The sequence below is a fragment of the Acinonyx jubatus genome, chromosome B2, assembly GCF_027475565.1.
Source record: "Acinonyx jubatus isolate Ajub_Pintada_27869175 chromosome B2, VMU_Ajub_asm_v1.0, whole genome shotgun sequence".
Taxonomy (NCBI): Eukaryota; Metazoa; Chordata; class Mammalia; order Carnivora; family Felidae; genus Acinonyx; species Acinonyx jubatus.
Window position 1 is genome coordinate 66913681 of NC_069385.1, and position 18944 is coordinate 66932624.

An 18944-nucleotide genomic window follows, 5' to 3' on the forward strand; every position below is an offset into this window, starting at 1 on the left:
CATTTCCCCTGTGCTGTCAGAGTAACTTGTGTTGGTGGGTGGGGCCGCAGTCAGAGGCAGTGTCAGTCCCCAGCCCACCGCTGGGGCCACAGTCAGACTGGTGTGTACCTTATCTTCCCATCTCGCAGGGGCAGGACTCACTGTGGAGTGCTGTGGCCCCTCTCTGGGCTTCTTGCACACTGCCAGGCTTGTGGTGCTACTTCCATGGGATCTGGCATATTAGTCCGGGTGGATCTGCAAGGTGCACAGGGGCGGGAGGGGCAGGCTCAGCTCGCTTTGCTGCAGGTGGTCCCCTGTAGGAGAGGCCCTGCAGCTCAACAGCTTTCTCTCCTGGTGTCCTCTTGCCTTCCCCGCTCTCCGAGAGCAGAGGTGTTGACTTTTAACATTCCAGATGTTAAGTCCCACTGGCTGTGAGAACTCATGGAGTCTGGCCCCTCTGCTTTTGCAAGTCAGACTTTAGGCATTCTGTCTTGCTGGGCAGGCTGCCCCTCCACTGCCCTGGCTCCTTCCCTCCAGTCAGTGTAACAAGCACTGCCTCTCCACTCTTCCTACCCTCTTCTGTGGGCCTCTTGTCTATGCTTCGCTCCAGAAAGTCCGTTCTGCTAGTCATCTGGCAGTTTTCTGGGTTATTTAGGCAGATGTGGGTGGAATCTAAGCGATCAGCAGGAAGAGGTGAGCTCAGTGTCCTCCTATGCTGCCATCTTCTCTCTACAATCCTATGTATTTATTTTTGATAGAGAGAGACAGAGCACAAATGGGGGAGGGGCAGAGAGAGAAGGAGACACAGAATCCCAAGCAGGATCCAGGCTCCGAGCTGTTAGCACAGAGCCTGATGCAGGGCTCAAACTCACAAACCACAAGATCATGACCTGAACCGAAGTCAGAGGCTTAACTGACTGACCCACCCAGGGGCTCCTAGGCAAGCCAGTTTTTGTAGTCAGTTTCTTCGCATCTATAGATTCATGGTATAGACCATCCATCTCTAAAATAGCCAACATTTTTAAACACTGACTCACATTGAATGTCAGCAGATTTTAATCTCTCTTTTTCAGGAAAAAATTTTGAAGCATAGGGCAATTAGAGCTTGTGAAATTGAAATTATATTCCACTAAGTTACAGTTTTGTTAAACAATGGAAAAATCCCTGTTTACCTCATTGTCCTCTTCTGATCACATTCTTGGGTTTGGAAGCAGTCTTATTTCTATTTAAAAATTTGTTCGTTTTTTATAATATAAGTTTTTGTCACAACCTACACATCACTCTAGCAATTCAGTTCCCAGTTAACTCCTTTTTTAGACTCCCTATGGCCTCTTGCAAAAGATCACCAGCGAGTTTCAGAGAAATAGCATATAAGTTTTTACTTTACTGTAATTGTTTTCTCTATACTCATCATCAACATATTTCCAAATTAAAAAAGGATATTCTTTCCCACATTTTGCAAATATGTTCTATAGCAGATTTAAAAAATATTTTCTATGGGAGGCAATAATGATATATATCTTATAAGAACTTCTGCAAGTTCTTCTGGTTGTGCTTCTGATGAAATGAAAAGTGACCAAAAACTTTCATTATAGTAGTGTCAATATTATAGGTGAGAAAATTACACCTCTTTTTAGTATGTAAGGTATGCAGGGCATATAGCAGATTAGAGGTGTTTATTTTCTTTGGTGTAAAGTTTACAGATGAATGGAATTTGCCAAATTTTATGTTTACACTTTCTGCTGAATAAGCAGACATGCCTGGTTTGTATTTCGATGAGATATCAGCAATGTATTCTCTTGTAGTTTCTATGATTTCATTAAAATTTTCATGAAAATTAAGCAGACTATTCGAACCTTCATTTCAGAAATTAGAGTATCTAGGAACCAGGAGGAATATTTTTTGTCATTACCATTGTTTTTGTTGCCATGATTTGACTTATTACCTTGATATAAGTATGATCATTAGTAGGATCTAACAGAAGCAGCACTACCCTGTAAGGAACATTTTCTTATTTTTTTTAAAAAAGCACAACATATTTTAGTTGCAACCTCTGTATCAGGAAATGTGATATACTCACTGTCATTGAGCAAACAAGGGATAGATATGGTCACGTATGTTTTTGCATGTTATCTGCCTAGGCTAACACAGTAACCATAATTTTTGAGCATTAGTGTTTTTGGGAGATAAAAAATACCATAATTGACTTACAAGTATTTGGCTGCTTTTGACTTATGAAATTCAGTTTTCATATGGGCTTCCTCCCCCATGCCCACCCTCAAATTAATTTCTGCATATTTTACAATGTGATTTGTTTGGCTACATAGTTCCTGTGTCCTTGTTTTATGTGTCACCAAATTATACAGTTGTTTAGTCCTTTTTTTCCATTCAGTTCTAATTAATTCTGATGTTAATATAAAATTTTTCTCATTTTCATCATCTAAACTCTTGGAAAAGCCAATCACAATATTCACAATGTTTGAAACTCAACTAATGGTATCTTGATACAAGGCACAATGGTTTATCCACATAAAAAATCAAAGGCAAATTATTAATGTTCACAAATACAACACACTTGAGTTACACAATTACTTTGCATCAATCAAGTGATGGCAACATTGGATGATCCATTATCAGGAGCTACAAATTGTGACTGCCAATATCAGCGGTCAGGGACAACTAGCAGGAGGGACAGTGGAAGGCAACCATGCCTGCTGTATCCATTTAATACTAAAAACGACGTTGCTTTCAGTATCTATTATTTGGTTGTTATCTGACTTTTATACTTTTCTCCCAAACTTCCACACTTACCACTGGAAAATGAGACTTTTTGGGTTCCAGGAAGGAGTTTTCCAGGATGTAGGACTTTTGGTACTAAGTTAAGACAGTCCCAGGAGAACTGGGATGGTTGGTCAGCTTACCTGTCCATGATGCAAAACTATGCAAAATTAATACAAGCAAAGGCATGTTTCCAGACTTCTGGATTCATTTCCCCAATTCAGGTATTGAATATTAGACACTTAATTAATATTAATCAACATATTAACAGATTAACGAAGAAAACCAAAGGTAATTTCACTAAATGCAAAAAAAACATATCATCTATTTAAAAGAAAACTACCAATAGCAAACTACAAGAACAAACTTCTTTAACTTGATATTTGTAACTAACAATGAAAATATAGAAAATAGGGGTGTCTTGGAGGCTCAGTCAGTTGAGTGCATGACTCCTGATTTGGGCTTAGGTCATGATCTCAGGGTTGTGGGATTGAGCCGTACGTTGGGCTCTGTACTGAGCATGAAGCCTCTTAAAAGTCTCTCCCTCTCCCTCTCTCCCCTGCTCTCTTTCTTTCACTCTCAAATTAATAACAGGCGTGCCTGAGTGGCTCAGTTGGTTAAGCGTCTGACTTCAGCTCGGGTCATGATCTCACAGTTGGTGAGTTTGAGTCCCACATTGGATTCTGTGCTGACAGCCTGGAGCCTGCTTCAGATTCTGTGACTCCCTCTTTCTGCACCTCCCCTGCTCGCACTGTCTCTATCTCTCTCCCTTAAAAATAAACATTAATTTTTTTTAAATAATAATAACAGTGATAATATAGAAAATGTTCTTACTGTTGTATTTCTGGAGGCATCATCTTTAAAATCAGAAGCAAGAGAAAAAAGTTCATGATCTTTGTATCTATACATATTGTACAGGAGATCCTATTCAGTACAAGACAAGAATGTCTCTGAAGTGAATGAGAAAAAAGCTATAATTATTCCTAATTGATAGGCTACATAGTTAATTATGTTTGATGGAAATGAGAACAATTTCTGAAATCAATAGCATTACTTTGCCACAAGAAAATAATTAAGAAATGTAGCCTAATAAATCTAGCATTCATGAAATCAACCCAAATCATAAGATTTCTGGGAATTAATCCAACCAAAGAAGTACAAATTCTCTATGGAAAAAAATATAAAACTTTATTGGAAGACATAAAAGAGGGCAAATAAATGGAGAGATTATAGCATATTCAGGATCAGAAGACCCAAATTATAAAGATGTCATCTTGCCCAAGTTAAATATGAAATTAAATATAAAACAGTTTCAATTAAAATCCCAACATGATATTTTCTGAACTTGTAAAGCTATGCTAAAATGTATATGTGAGACTTAAGGTCCAAGAACAGCCCAGCTAACTTTGAAGAGTTATCCAAAAACACATAAAATTCACAATAAAATAAGACTAATTTTAAGAATGCTATAAAAAGCTGAGGCAATGTAACAAATGAGAGAATCTGGAAATAGACATACATATGAAATAGACATATATATATATATATATATATATATATATATACACATACCTTACAAACAATGGAGAAAGAATGGAATGACTTGCGATCTATATGGAAACATTTAAATTGGATCCTAACTCATACCTCATACCTATACATTAAATGCCAAATGGTTAAAGATGTAAATATGAATATTATTACAATATAATGTATAAGATATTTTTATGTAATCAGATAAGGTCATTAAATTTGATAATACTGAAATTTAAGTTTTTATATCATAAAAAATCATGAAAACAAAAACAACCATCAACCAAATGACAAACAAGGGAAAGCCTTGGAGAAAATATTTGCAACATATATAATTTAATGAAAATTCAAAATTTAGAGAATGTGAAACTCCTCTAAATCTATTAAGTTAAAACAAAATTAAAACAAAACAAAACAAACAAAAAACTCCCCATCAAAAAAAAAATGAGCAAAGGTATGAAAAGGCAATTAACACTGACAATATTAAACATTTTGTCAATTTAATTTCACACAAAAACCAGAAAATGCAAATTAGAATTCTAAAGTATCATTAAAATCATATGATCGCAAATAAGAATTTTGAAAACACCACGTGTTGATGAAGTTGAGGGAAAATAGAATCTCCCTTGCATAGCTGTCAGTAGAGCAATTCATTTGCAAAGAAATCTGATAATATGTAATAAAATTATAAATGCTCATATCCCTCATTATTTAATAATTTACACTCATGGGTTCACAGGGAGCACTACAAGAAAACATATTTAAGCACGTTAATTGCATGACTGTAATAGGGGAAAGAGGAAGCAGCCTAATTATTCCTCGGCAAGGGAATGTATAAATGAATGATTTGAATATATGCATTTAACAAACAGTTGAATAATAAAGAATAATTAAATGAACTAATTCTGCATTATTCAGCATGGATAAATCTTTAAAATATTTTTAGGTGTTAAAAGGAAATTATAAAGTAGTACATACATTACACCATTTCTGTATTTTTAAACCGTACAAAGCAATAACATAATGTGTATGAATGCATTTATATCTGCCAAGTGACCAAAACATATATCAGATTGAAATATGCTGGTTTCAGGTGAGTCTTTCCCTGTAGAGATTAAGAAAGTGAGTAGGGGTGGTAAAGATGAACTTTAATAAACCTGTCAAATTTGATTTCCTTTCATGAAACAATAATGGCCAACGTTAATATCTATTTTATTGTGGTTTGGGGTATATTAGTAAAAAGAAAGGTTCCTGCACCCAATTTCAATGTGTGTGTATGTATGGAATTCTCCCACACCAACAAGCAATTCTCAGACACCAGCAGGGTGTCTGAGAATTCAACTCAATTTTGGCACTGTCTCTGGCAGATAGCATCAGATTCCACAGGTTAAAGGTTCAGTCTCACAAGATTCACACACATACATTCAGATGCCAGTCACAAACTCAGGTTGTTACCTGTACTTTTGACCAACTAGCTATAGATCAGAGGTTCCCATGACCTCCTCCTTGGAGTTCAGATGTCATACACAAGTCTGGATGTTAACCTGTACTTCTGACCAACTAGCTATAAACCAAAGGTTCCCACGACTCCCTCCTTGGGTTCAATTGATTTGCTAGAGTGGTTCACAGAACTCAGGGAAACATTTTACTTACTAGATTACTGGTTTCTTATAAAAGGATATAATTCAGAAATAGCCAGATGGAAAACACAAATAGAGTAGTGTATGGGGAAAGGGCTCGGAACTTCCATGCTCTGTGAGCAAGCACAACACTCTCCCAGCCTCTCCACTGTGTTCACCAACCTGGAAGCTCTCTGAACCCTTTTTTTTTTTTTTGGCTTTATTATGGAAGCTTCTTACACAGGAATGATTGATCAAATCATTGGCAATTGGTGATTGAACTTAATCTCTAGTCCCTATCCCCTCCCTAAAGTCCAAGGGGTGAGACTAAAATTCCAACCTTCTAATCATAGGTTGGCTCCACAGGCAACCAGCACCCCTCCTTAGGTGATTTCCAAAAGTCACTTTATCAACATAACAAAAGACACTTTTATCACTCTTAACACTTACCAAAACTTCAAGTGTTTGTTTAGGAAGATATGAGCCAGGAGCCATGGATGAAGACAAATATATATAAGAAATATATTTTGGTCACCTGGATGACCAAATATGTGTATTTTTTATTTATAAATCACAATGTCACAATCAGTACCTGTAGTATTGTTTTATGATCAATTGAAATACTTTGTAATCAATAATTTGTGTGTATGTATTCCAGATAATGGGAAATAATGTGCTAACTAGTCCCACATATGGTTTATTGTGCCTAGCTATTATTCACTGATAATTGGTGCAATATTTTAAGAGAGATGTTGACCATTAACAATAGGAGATATCTCTCCATGTGCATGGACAGGAAGGTGATGGTGAATTGACAAATGTAACTAAGAGTGTTTTTAGTACCTACAGTATGCCAAATTTCCTATGTAAGTGTGCCATTAATATGTGCATATGTAAACATCGAAGAAGTTAGTTAATATGTACAAATCAAACAACTGAGAAGTTTGAAGCTAGCATTGAACCTATTTATCTTCATTAAAATAGGCATGGTCTTTCTTATCATCCATATTTCCTTCCTAAAAGGATTTGAGGCAATATAGTATAGTGGAAGGAAGCTGAGTGATCAGGATTATACATGTAGCCTCAAAAAGAAAATCCAGGAGAGTTATTTTGAAAAACTTCCAGAAGGACCAAGAAGAAAGAAAAGCAGTTTAACCAATTTTTGGTTGTTGAGACATCCAATCAAGACTCATCAATGAGAAATAATTACAATGAGGTAAATATCAATCTGCTAGGTGTTGTTTTAGTTTCCTGTGACTGCTGTGTCAATGACCAACAACTTGGTGACTTGAAATAAAATAATTGTATTCTCTCACATTTCTGGAGGCCAGAGCTCCTAAATCAGTATCCCTGGCCACAATTCAAGATGTTGGGTAGGCCTTCATTCTCGAGGACCTGGGAGGAGAATCCATTCCTTGCCTCTGCCAGGTTTAGTGGATTCCCGCATTTCCTGGCTTATGGTCCCATTACTCTAATCTCTACCCTTGTAGTGCAATATCTTTTCTTGCCCATCATATGTCAAATTGCTCTCTGGCTCTCTCATATAAGAATACATGTGATTGCATTTAGGGCCTCTTTGGGATAATCTCCCCATGTCAAAATTATCAACTTAATCATATCTACAAAGTCATTTTTTGTCCCATAAGGTAACACTCATAAGCTCCAAGGATTAGGGTGTGGATATCTTTTAGGGCCATTATGCCTACCGTAGGTAGGCATTTGGTACTTACTATTTCTATTTGTCCATCATCTCTTTATGCTTTCTTCTTGTTATGGTCACCTTCATTTCATAAAGTTCTTCTTCTCTCCTGCTCCATATAAATTTGATGGAGGGAGTCCAATCATAGTTCTCCATTTCTCCTTAGACACAGGATTATACACAAGAGACTTAGGCTTGTATTACATTGATATGGTAGGTTATTTCATGAGTCCAGACTGCAAACTCATGACCCATGTCTGACTATTTGGACCTCACTTCCTGCTGTTTTATATATGGAGAGAGAGAGAAAAGCCCTCTTTTTCTGAAATCTGGAGCTAAACTGATTAAACCTTAAAGTTGGCAGTAGCACAGGGAGAAAGCATATTTAGAAGAGAAAAAAATGAGACAAGCACTCGGAGAATCTGAACAAGGAATGCTTTTGATTTCCATTCCTGCATTGGCCGAGCTCCATTCCTGACTTTCTTGGTTCTGTGAGCTGATCAAAACCCCTGTATTGGCCTCAGCTAGCCTGCACTGGGTATCTGCCTAACATCTCTCATGGACAGCATTGACAATCCTGCAGTAGAAGGAATTCCCCACGAATAAATAATTGGATGGGAACATCTGTGTTCCCTCCAAACTCTACAATCTCTTCTTTCCAAGTACAATCAATCAATCAAGCTAGAAAAATAAAAATAGATCATTAAGTATTGGCAATGATAGCCTAACGCTGTACTTTAAGCACATATAAATTTTCTGAAACAGTTTAGATATAACACAATTATGTTACCCAATCATGAAGAAATAGATACAATGTCAAATAGAGAGGAATCTAAGCTTATTTTGCTGCCGAAAATATTACAATGATCAATACAAGTTATCAAAATAAACATTCATGAACCAACTTCCAAACAAACAACCAAGTAATATTCAAACAAAATCCAGCAGTCGTCCTTAATATTCCTAAAAATAGCTTAAAGCTTCCTGTTAGAATTGTTTCAAAGGAGCCATTACATCCTATGTTCCTGATTAATGTTTTTTCTACTTTTAATTTCCTAAAGTAAAAAAAAAAATCTAGAATCCTATCAGAATTTATGAAATTTTATGTACTTGGGCACAATGTTGCCCAATTCAGCAAACCCACTGAAAAACACACTACTTATATTAGAAATATATTTTTATTTGATTTAAAAATTGATAAAATGGTTTGTTTGTAGCCATTTTTAAAACAAAATAAAACTAAAAATGCACAGACCTTTTGATCTGCAATATAACAAGATAACTTCCCCTTACAAAATTATTTATATGGGATCATTATATCTGATATCCCTCACTTGAGCATACACTGATTTTCCAAGAATGCAAATCTCAGAATATTTGAAGCATGATTATAAAATATTACTTTTAAAACACAGTTTTAGAAAGTATGTGTAAGCGCATTCTGATTGCAATGATTAGAAACACCATCCCTGTGAATAAATTAGACAAATAATCAATAGATCTTAATAACCTAAATGTTGTCCTTAATCATCTAATGGATCACCTCTGAGATAATTAGTCCCAGGGTTTAAATAGGATGTTAAGAATCATGATATTTAACCAGATATGTACTTGTAAGATTTGCGAAGGGGAAAAAGTTCTCCTGATGTGAAAAGTTACATGATGTAGAATAAAACTGTTCTTGATCATAAAAAAAAAAATACACGGGACAAAAGTTATGTTTCATAAAAGGATCATTGTAGTGAGCAAGTTGATCACTTATGCAGTTTCTTCCCTTTAGTAATAAATATTGCAATCTGGTTAACACATCTAAGTTTTAGCTATAGCTAAGCTTTGGGTATAACAAACCACACACCTAATTCCTGAGTTAGGCTTAAATTAATCAATGTATTTTATTCCCATGACTAGCATCAGGGTATATGTGATCTGAACATTCCGGTTGTAGTAAACCTTAAGACTTTTCCTGGCACTATTAGGACAAAAGCATTCATCTCTTTCTTTGCATGCTGAAGAATGCCAGTGGGAAAGCTGGCACTACCTTAAGAAATGCTGCCTGAGGTTGGAGCCAACATGTACGATTAGGATAACACACACACACACACACACACACACACACACACGTGGAAACAGGAAACTGAAATCAACTGGCCCTGAAATTTATCCTATCTTTAGACAAAAATAAATTTTTTGATTGTTGGAGCCAGTTTTAATCAGTTTGCACGACATGTAGCTAAAGTCTTTTTATCAGATACAATCACCAACAGTAAATTAAGCATGTTATGTTGTTAGCTTTATCTTCAGTGTATAAAGAATATAACCTAAATGGATGATGAATCATGGGTATCTAAAAAAAGGGTAAGTCACATGAACTAGAAAGAAGGGGAGTGAAATACAGAGAGAATTTATTTTGTAAAATATTAGCCTTATGAATGTGTTCACAATAATATAGGCTTATTTCTCAATAAAATCTCTATGCTAAATCTCCAGAAAATGCCCCACATTCAAATAAAAAGAAGAACTTTGTTTAACGAATCATGAAGATGTTCTAATTTAAGGACTGCTCAATAAGATCTAAGGACATTCACAAGTTTTGCTGTAATGGGACTCCTTAGACTATTCTCAAGGAAAGAATTGTCAGGTCTTAGAATAAAAGAAGAAATTTATGGATTCACTTAAAACAGTAGTCTCTTAGAGTTTCAGGAACAGCAATCTATTAAAATAGTATAGAGACTGAAATTTTGCTGAAAACATTAATATTGGTATGAGACAGAAGGTCGAAGTAGAATTATCACAGGTATGTAGAAGAATCATGCATTTTCAAACCTCAGAGGAATATTTGTTAACATCACCTTTGGTATAAATATTCTCTTGATCACTAAGAAACTGTACATATATCTTATTTCCCAATGGTGAACAGGTAGCATGGTGTAGAAGGACATGTCTTTTTTTATCTTCTGCATTCTTTCTTTGGTCCAGGAGAAAGAAATTTCTCTCAATTACCTCTGCTGTTCCAGGGGCATATGGATAAAATATTTCCACTTCCCCTCCAGCTCTTATAAGCTTTAACCCTTCCTCATGGTAGCAGTAGTGACTTATCTCATTCTCCAATCCAAAAAAGAAGTTGATATTTAGGGCCATTTCTGAAGCTATATTTACTTCTCAATTTGTTCAGAATTATTTTTTAAGTTTATTATTTTGAGAGAGAGAGAGAGAGAGAGAGAGAGAGAGAGAGAATACCTAGCACCTCAATCCCACAGACCATTGAGATCACAACCTGAGCTGAAATCAAGGGTTGGATGTTCAACTGACTGAGCTCCCCAAGCCCCGCAAGTTGTTCAGAATTTTTCTTTGAGAGAGAGAGAGAGAGAGAGAGAGAGAGAGAGAGAGAAAGAAAGAGAGAGGGCATGCACAAGTGGGGAAAGGACAGAGGGTGAGAGAGAATCCTAAGCAGGCACTGTACTATCAGCACAGAGCTGGACACAGGGCTCAAACCTATGAACCCAACCATGAGATCATGACCTGAGCTGAAACCAAGAGTTGGACACTTAAATGACTGAGCCACCCAGGTGCTTCTTTGTTCAGAATTCTTAAAGACCAACTCACATCTTCAAGTCACAATAGAGAACTTACATATACTATGAATTACATAAAACTTAGCATTTAAATGCTTATTTTCTGCATATTGAAGGACTGTTTGTAGAGAATAATAGTTGGCTGGAGAAAAAAGAGATATATCAAGAAAGAGTATTGATATTGATTATAAGGAATGAAGGATAAAGGTGAAATAACGTCTAAAGAGAGGAGTAAAAAGGTATCATATTTACAATGTAGTGATACTACATGATGCTGTTTCCCATGTTTGACAGGCCATTAACAGTGTTAAATTGCTATGAATATACCTTGGTATCAGACTGTTACTTAGATTATTGCAGCTGCTCCTACTCAGGTTCACACATTTAAATCTATTTTAATATTGGGGCACCTGGGTGGCTCAGTTGGTTAAACATCTGACTCTTGATTTAGGCTCAGGTCATGATCTCTTGGTTAGTGGGATGGAGCCCCATATCAGGTTCCGTGCTGACAGCACAGAGCCTTCTTGGGATTCTCTCTCTGCCCCTTCCCTGCCCTCTCTCTCTCTTTTTCAAAATAAATAAATAAACTTAAAAAAAAATAGATAGACCTATTGCAATATCTCATTTAATTCTTACTATAACCCTACAGGAAGATATCACTGACTACTTTTGAAAAATAAAAATGCGGAAGATAGCTTTTTAAAATGTGCGAGTTCTAAGGAGCTAGTGGGAGAAAAAGGTAAGAATTATTTTTCGATGATAAGCTATAACAATAAATTACATATTGTATTATTACATGAACTTCCAATCTATGGGAAAAAAATATCAGGGTTTTGAGTGATTCCTAGGAAAAATAGTCAAACGTATCCTTGGTACTTCAAATTAAAATGTGTGTCTTTAATGAAAAAAATTACTTAATAGAATTTTTGTCAGACTTTAATTACAATATTTGAAAAACAATGAACATCGAGTTTAGTAAAACCATTTACTATGCTACTGCCAAGAAGCAGCAAACAATTCATCGTTTGTCTTTGTGTTTGTTTCAGTGTTTGGATGGTACTTATGAAAATAGATAATATTGAGTCACAAAAATGACACTCACATCTTCCTGAGTCATTAAAAATTCAGTTAGATTAACAAAGAAATGAAACATCTTTTTCAAATTCACCAGACTTGTTCAGAATAATTTTCCAGTCCTAATTCCACAAAACACAACTTCCTCCATAAAATCAGAGTGGAGAGGATATGTTCCCCTTTCCCTTCTCCAAAGATTTCTTGTAAACTTATAGCAATTCTAGCCTCTGGTCTTTAGTAGCCTAATCTTTAATTCATCACACTCTATTTATAATATTCCTCCATTGTGCTTGTATCTCCCTTTTCTTCTCCATTTATCCTAAACTGACCTATTTGTCAAGGTCATTACACACCCTGCCTGGAAAATGTCCTTAATAACACTTACTCCAAACTATTCTTTCACATAGTTTATACCAGAAATATTACCACGTAACAGCATTGCTCACAAATTTATGTGTATCTTATTATCATAAATACTTTAAGTTCTATGAGGGTACTGACTTTGTATTAATCTCCCCCCAAAACTTAGTATTCTTAAGTTATAAAGGTATATATTTGTTAAGTTGAATTAAATACCTTTATGAGACAGGTGGGTCCAACCAGAGAGCATCCATTGGAAACCTCTTTAAAATGTACGGAATTCCTTTCATCATATTTCTGTAGGAAGACAGATGTAAATGTAAATCTGTTCTCCCCTCTTTTGCTACATTCAAGGAGCTTCTTGTGGCAGATCCATGGATCAAATAATAGAGCAGATTCTATCACCGCTGCGATTACAAATTGGCTATTTTATGGATGCGTGGGTGGCTCAGTTGGTTAAGTGTCTGACTTCAGCTCAGGTCATGATCTCACAGTTCGGGAGTTCAAGCCCCGCATCGGACTCTGTGCTGACAGTGCTGAGCCTGGAGTCTGCTTCAGATTCTGTCTCCCTCTCTTTCTCTGTCCCTCCCCTGCTTGTTCTCTCTCTCTCTCTCAAAAGTAAATAAATAAACATAAAACAACCAAATTGGCTAGTTTATCTAAACATTTTGTTATACCTTGATGAAAGTCTGGGGCGTTTCATATAATATTAATAAAATAATGTATTAAGGGAAGCCTCTTTTTCCAAAAAGCTGATTATAAAACATAGAAGATAAGATTTTTTTAACTGTTATAATTTATTATAAAATATCAGCTGAATTCACACACATGCAGACCTAATCCTTTTACTTTTATAAATTAGAATCATTGCTGAAAACTGGCTCAGTTTGCTGAGGGCCTTGACAATGCTCGAGTTGACAGAATGTCTTGAAGTTGTGATCACTATTTCCCAGCCCACAACCTCTTCTGAAAGAATCTTTCTGACCAACAGTTATGGTTTTCCCATTTAGAATATGAGACATATACCCTCACTCCCACCTAAGAGCATCTGAATGGATGGGGAAGACTCCTACTCCAAAGAACAATCCATCAACTGGACTGATTCAATCAGAAACTCTCTCCTGATAAATCTGAGACAAAGATGTTGAGGACATAAGATGATAAAAAAACCAAGAGAGAAAAGAAACTAAAAGCAATCTCCTATTAACAAGTTATGACTGCCTAAATTTCCTCTCTTTCTGAGGCTTTGATCAGCACTCTCTTTTTCATTAATAGCTGTATAATAAACCTCCTTTTACTTGATCAAACCTTAAGTAGGCTTCTGTTCCCTGCAATTAAATAAGGCTCAATATTGGTATTTATTCTTTGAGTGGAATTGCAAGCAATGAGATCCTTAAAGAAAAACGTGGAGTACATAGAATTGCTATTTGACCAAGTTGTAGTGCCCTAAATTGAAAAAATAACATAATGTGGAACATAGATCTTCATCTGCAGTCACTCAACACAGGTTGACTAAGGGCGTAATATGGGGAAACAGATACTTTCTGCCATAGAATATTCTAAATAGATTGATAATACAGAGATAAATGGATTAGATGATTATTTCTGAATACATTAAGTCAGATTTTTGAGGAAAAGATTAACATACATACTGAAGTGCCAGTATTAATACACAAAGAGAAACTTAACCCCATTCTACTGTAAGAATCCTTTTCTGTCTCTAGTCAGCATGATAAGGCATCTAAAAAACAACTTCAGAAATATTTTTAGAACATTCTAAATATTTTTATAATATGCTTAATTATGAGAGCCTTAAACATATAGAAATCTTAAAACAATTGTACTATAACACCCATATACCTAACTCCTAGAATTAGCAATGATAAATTTTTTGCTGTAAAACTATATGTGTATAAAAAACAAAATTTATTTCCTGAAATAGTGATAATAGGTTTCAATTTCAGATGCCTTCTGCCTTAAATTATTCGTTCTGCATCTTCTAAATATAATAATCTTAACCTAGATAAATATGCCATTTCATACCTAGAAAATCAGTAATAATTTCTTAAAATCATCTAATAACTAGTTCTTATCCAAAATTGTTTATACTTAACAATTGAAAATAAAACGGATGGATTTAAAAAAGAGATACAAGTAAATCCACAATCCTGGTAGTAATTGTAGCATACTGTTTTCAGGAAGAAAAAAGAAAGCCAAAATCAGTATGAGTTTAGAATATTTGAGCAGAATGATGAACAAATTTTACCGAATGATACACGTAAGAAACTGCAGCCAACAATGATTACTGCACATACTTTTCAAATACTCATGAAAACAGAAAAAAAATGAATCATATGCTGGGAAAAAATAACTCAAAAGGTTGAAAATGTGTACGTTGTTGTTGATAATAATAGAATTATAGAGGAATAATAAAAATTTATTGATAATCTCCAGACATTTTGAAATAAAGAGACTCCCATAAGTAGCTTATTTTTCAAATAATAGATCACATTGCAAAGTAGAAAATATTTGAAATCATATATGTTAGGGAAAGTTAAAAGTCAATTACTTAGAAATGATTCAAAGTCAATTATTTAAGAATTTCTGTAAAATGTTGAAACAAGTAATTAATTACTGCTCCAAAAAGCTGAATGAAGGAAATAATAAAGATAAGAACAGAAATTAATGAAATAAAAAAGAGAAAGAAAAATATCAGCAAAGCCAAATTTTGATTTTTTTTGAAAAGATTAATAATTGAGAAACCTATACAGATTAACCAAGAAACAGAACAAAGAGGAACAATTAATATCAAAAATGAAAAAAAGTGAAAATACTACAGTGGTAAAGGCAATGAAAAAAAAATAGGAGAGTAACAGATTGATTGTAAAAATGGCTTCTATTTCCATTTTTCCCTCTATCTTTTCTTTTTTAAATCTGACTTTTCAGCTCCTCCTATAGACAGGTTGAATATATTTCAGCCTTCTTTTTTTAATTTTTATTTATTTTTAAATTTATTTTTATGGAGAGAGTGCAAGAGAGCACAGGAGGAGCAGAGAGAGAGGAAGAGAGGAGAATTATAACAGACTCCATACTGTTAGCCGGGAGCCTGATGTGGGGCTTGAACTCATGAACTGTAAGATCATGACCTGAGCCACAATCAAGATCAGATGCTTAACCAACTGAGCCACCCAGTTGGTTACATTCTTTGAACTGGGTCTTATTATTTTCTTAGCTGATAAAATGTGGTAGAAAATGATAGCATGTGAGTTCTTTTTTTTTTTTTTAATGTTTTATTATTTATTTTTGAGAGAGAAACAGAGTGTGAGTGGGGGAGGGGCAGAGAGAGGGAGACACAGAAGCTGAAGTAGGGTCTAGACTCTGATTGTCAGCACAAACCTGATGTGGGGCTTGAACTCACAAGCTGTGAGATCATGACTTGGACCGAAGTTGGATGCTTAACCCACTGAGCCACCCAGGCATCCCAATAGCATGTGAGTTCTAAGCCTAGATTTCAAGATGCCTTCTGTGATTCCACTCTTTCTTTTGGACCCTTATGTCCTCCTTATAAACAAGCCCAAGCTAGTTTGAACAGATGGGAGACCATGTGGAGCAAAGCTGAATAAGCACAAAAGACAAAGCTGAGGCTCCAGATATGTTGAGAGGGACCCAGCCAAAACCAGCACAACTGCCCAGCTTAACACAGCTGGCGATGAAGGATGTGATCCCTTCAAGTACAGCTTAGACTGTAAGAACTATGCCAAGTTGACAAGCAGAAAGAACAAAGCCAATATACATGATAGATATATGATGATAGGTAGATAGATAGATAGATGATAGATAGATAGTGTAAATAGTGTAGATAGATACATAACAGATGTGTAAGATTGGAGAGGTAGAAAAAAAATTCTTGTTATTTGTAGATAACTTGTTATTACAAACATAATACAAACAAATTCTATTTAAGCCACTAAAATTAATGAATTCATGTAGTTCACTGGACACCTAGTCAATGCACAAAAGGCAATGAATTTTTTTAGGCCAATTATCCTTAAGGTAATTTGTTTCATAGAGCTACTGTGAGGCCAAACAAGAAAAGGATATTTAAGCTGCTTTTATGCCAATAAATATGAAAATGTAAATGAAATTCCTAGAAAAATTTAGCTTTCTCAAAATTGAAAGAAGAAATAAAAATCCAATTAGGGTTTATAATTGATTTTAATTAATAAAATATTTAAGATAAAACTTCAAGTGAAAATGTTTAAACAAACAAATAAATAAAAATATAATCAAAATAGTTACTTCTATAAATCAAGAGTAAGAATATTCAAAACTCTTTTTATGAGCCCAGCTTAACTTGATACCAAAACCTTAAAATGCAAGTATCTTTAATGAATAGATGTAAAGACTGCAAAGAAAATATTATCTAAAGGAATCCATTAATTAATTAAAAAGACAATATGTCATAAAACTATGTTTATTCTAGGACTTCAAGAATGGATTAAATTTTAAAATAAATCAATGTAATTTTCTAATTTAACACAAAAGAATGAAAGAATTACAATAATTATCTCAAAGCCCATTCATAATTTTAAATAATGGAAAACTAGAAATAAAACAGAACTTTCTTATTCTGGTATGGGCATCTATTTTTTAAAAAAACACAAACAATTTTAGTAATAAAATGAAAGATTTTGATTTATGGAGTGAAACAAGAATGGCTCCTATGACCTATTAACACAAGATTTTCCTGTAAGGCCTACCCAGTGCAATAAACCAAATAGTAATAAAATGATGATAATGATGATAATAGTAATAAAATGATGATAAAATGATAATGATGATGTCAAAATAAAAATCTCTGAATGTGCAGAGAGCATGATTTTTCCATAGACAGTTCAAAAGAAAATACACTCACACTATTAGAATTAATGAATTGAGCTACATCACTGGACTGGACATGAAGTTACTATAAAAATTAATTGTAGTTATATACTAGAAAAAACAAGAATTAATTTTTCAAATAATACTGTTTACAATCACATCAATCTAATGTAGGTTATGTGGGAACTATATGCGGAAAACAACAAAACACTGACAAGTATTAGGAAAGATCGAAATAACTGGGGCTATCCTATGTCTAATGGACTAGAAGGCAATTCTCAAACTTTATATAGAGATAATATGATCTCACTAAAAATCCTAGTGTTTTTTTTTCTTCAGTTTTGGAGGGGTTAGAAAATGACAAGCTGATTCTAAAAGTTATCTGGAAATGCAACGGGTAGGAATAGTCAGGATAGCCTTGAATAAGTAGAAATTGGCAATCGTAAACTACTAGACTACTTAAACATCTTTTATAACGCTTCACTAAATAGTGTACAACAAGGACAAAGATTGAAAACTAGACGAGAGAAACAGCATAGAGGGTTTAGGAACAAACCCACGAACATATAGAGGAAGGTCTATGACAAAGAGAACACTGTAGAGCAAGGGAAAGAGCACAGTCTTTTCAATAGTGATGCTACCTAAACCATATACATACACAAAAAAATAACAAACTTAGACACTTCTATGAGACCATATGCAAAATTTCATTCTAGATGAATTGCAGTACTAAATGTGAAAAGTATTAATATAAACCTTTTAGAAGAAATCAAGAAAGAATATATTTATAATTGTAGCTAATTGTGATAAGGTCCCATCCTATTCCTCGGCCTACCTCTGAATATACCTATACCTGTTATTGACTGGTTCTATACATGTTGATAACTTTCTGCCTTAAACACAGCACATCTTTTCTTCTTTGAGCCAGTTTTCTCTGGCAATATTATGCCAGGTAATAATTCTATTTCTGCTCTTCTTGATTAAAAACAATTCATAAATAAACATCATACTTTCTTTTTTAAATATTTATTTGTTTTTGAGAGAGAGACAAAGAGACAGAGAGTGAATGGGGGAGGGGCAGAGAGAGAGAGGGATACACAGAATCTGAAGCAGGCCCCAGGCTCTGAGCTGTCAACACAGAGCCTGACGCAGGGCTCAAACCCATAAGCTGTAAGATCATGACCTGAGCCAAAGTTGGACGTTTAACCAACTGAGCCACCCAGGCACCCCAAACCATCATACTTTCTATATTCTATTGACATTACTTCCCAATTTACCAATTGAATATGTTAATTTACCTTATGAAGATACATGTCGTAGTAGAAAAATTGCACTTTATAGGCAGTATAGTTTTTTATTGTGTCATACAGAAAGCATATATTGTTAGGTTGTCCCACCATTAATGATGCCGAATTTTATGACTTCATTGAGGTGTTATGATATTTAATT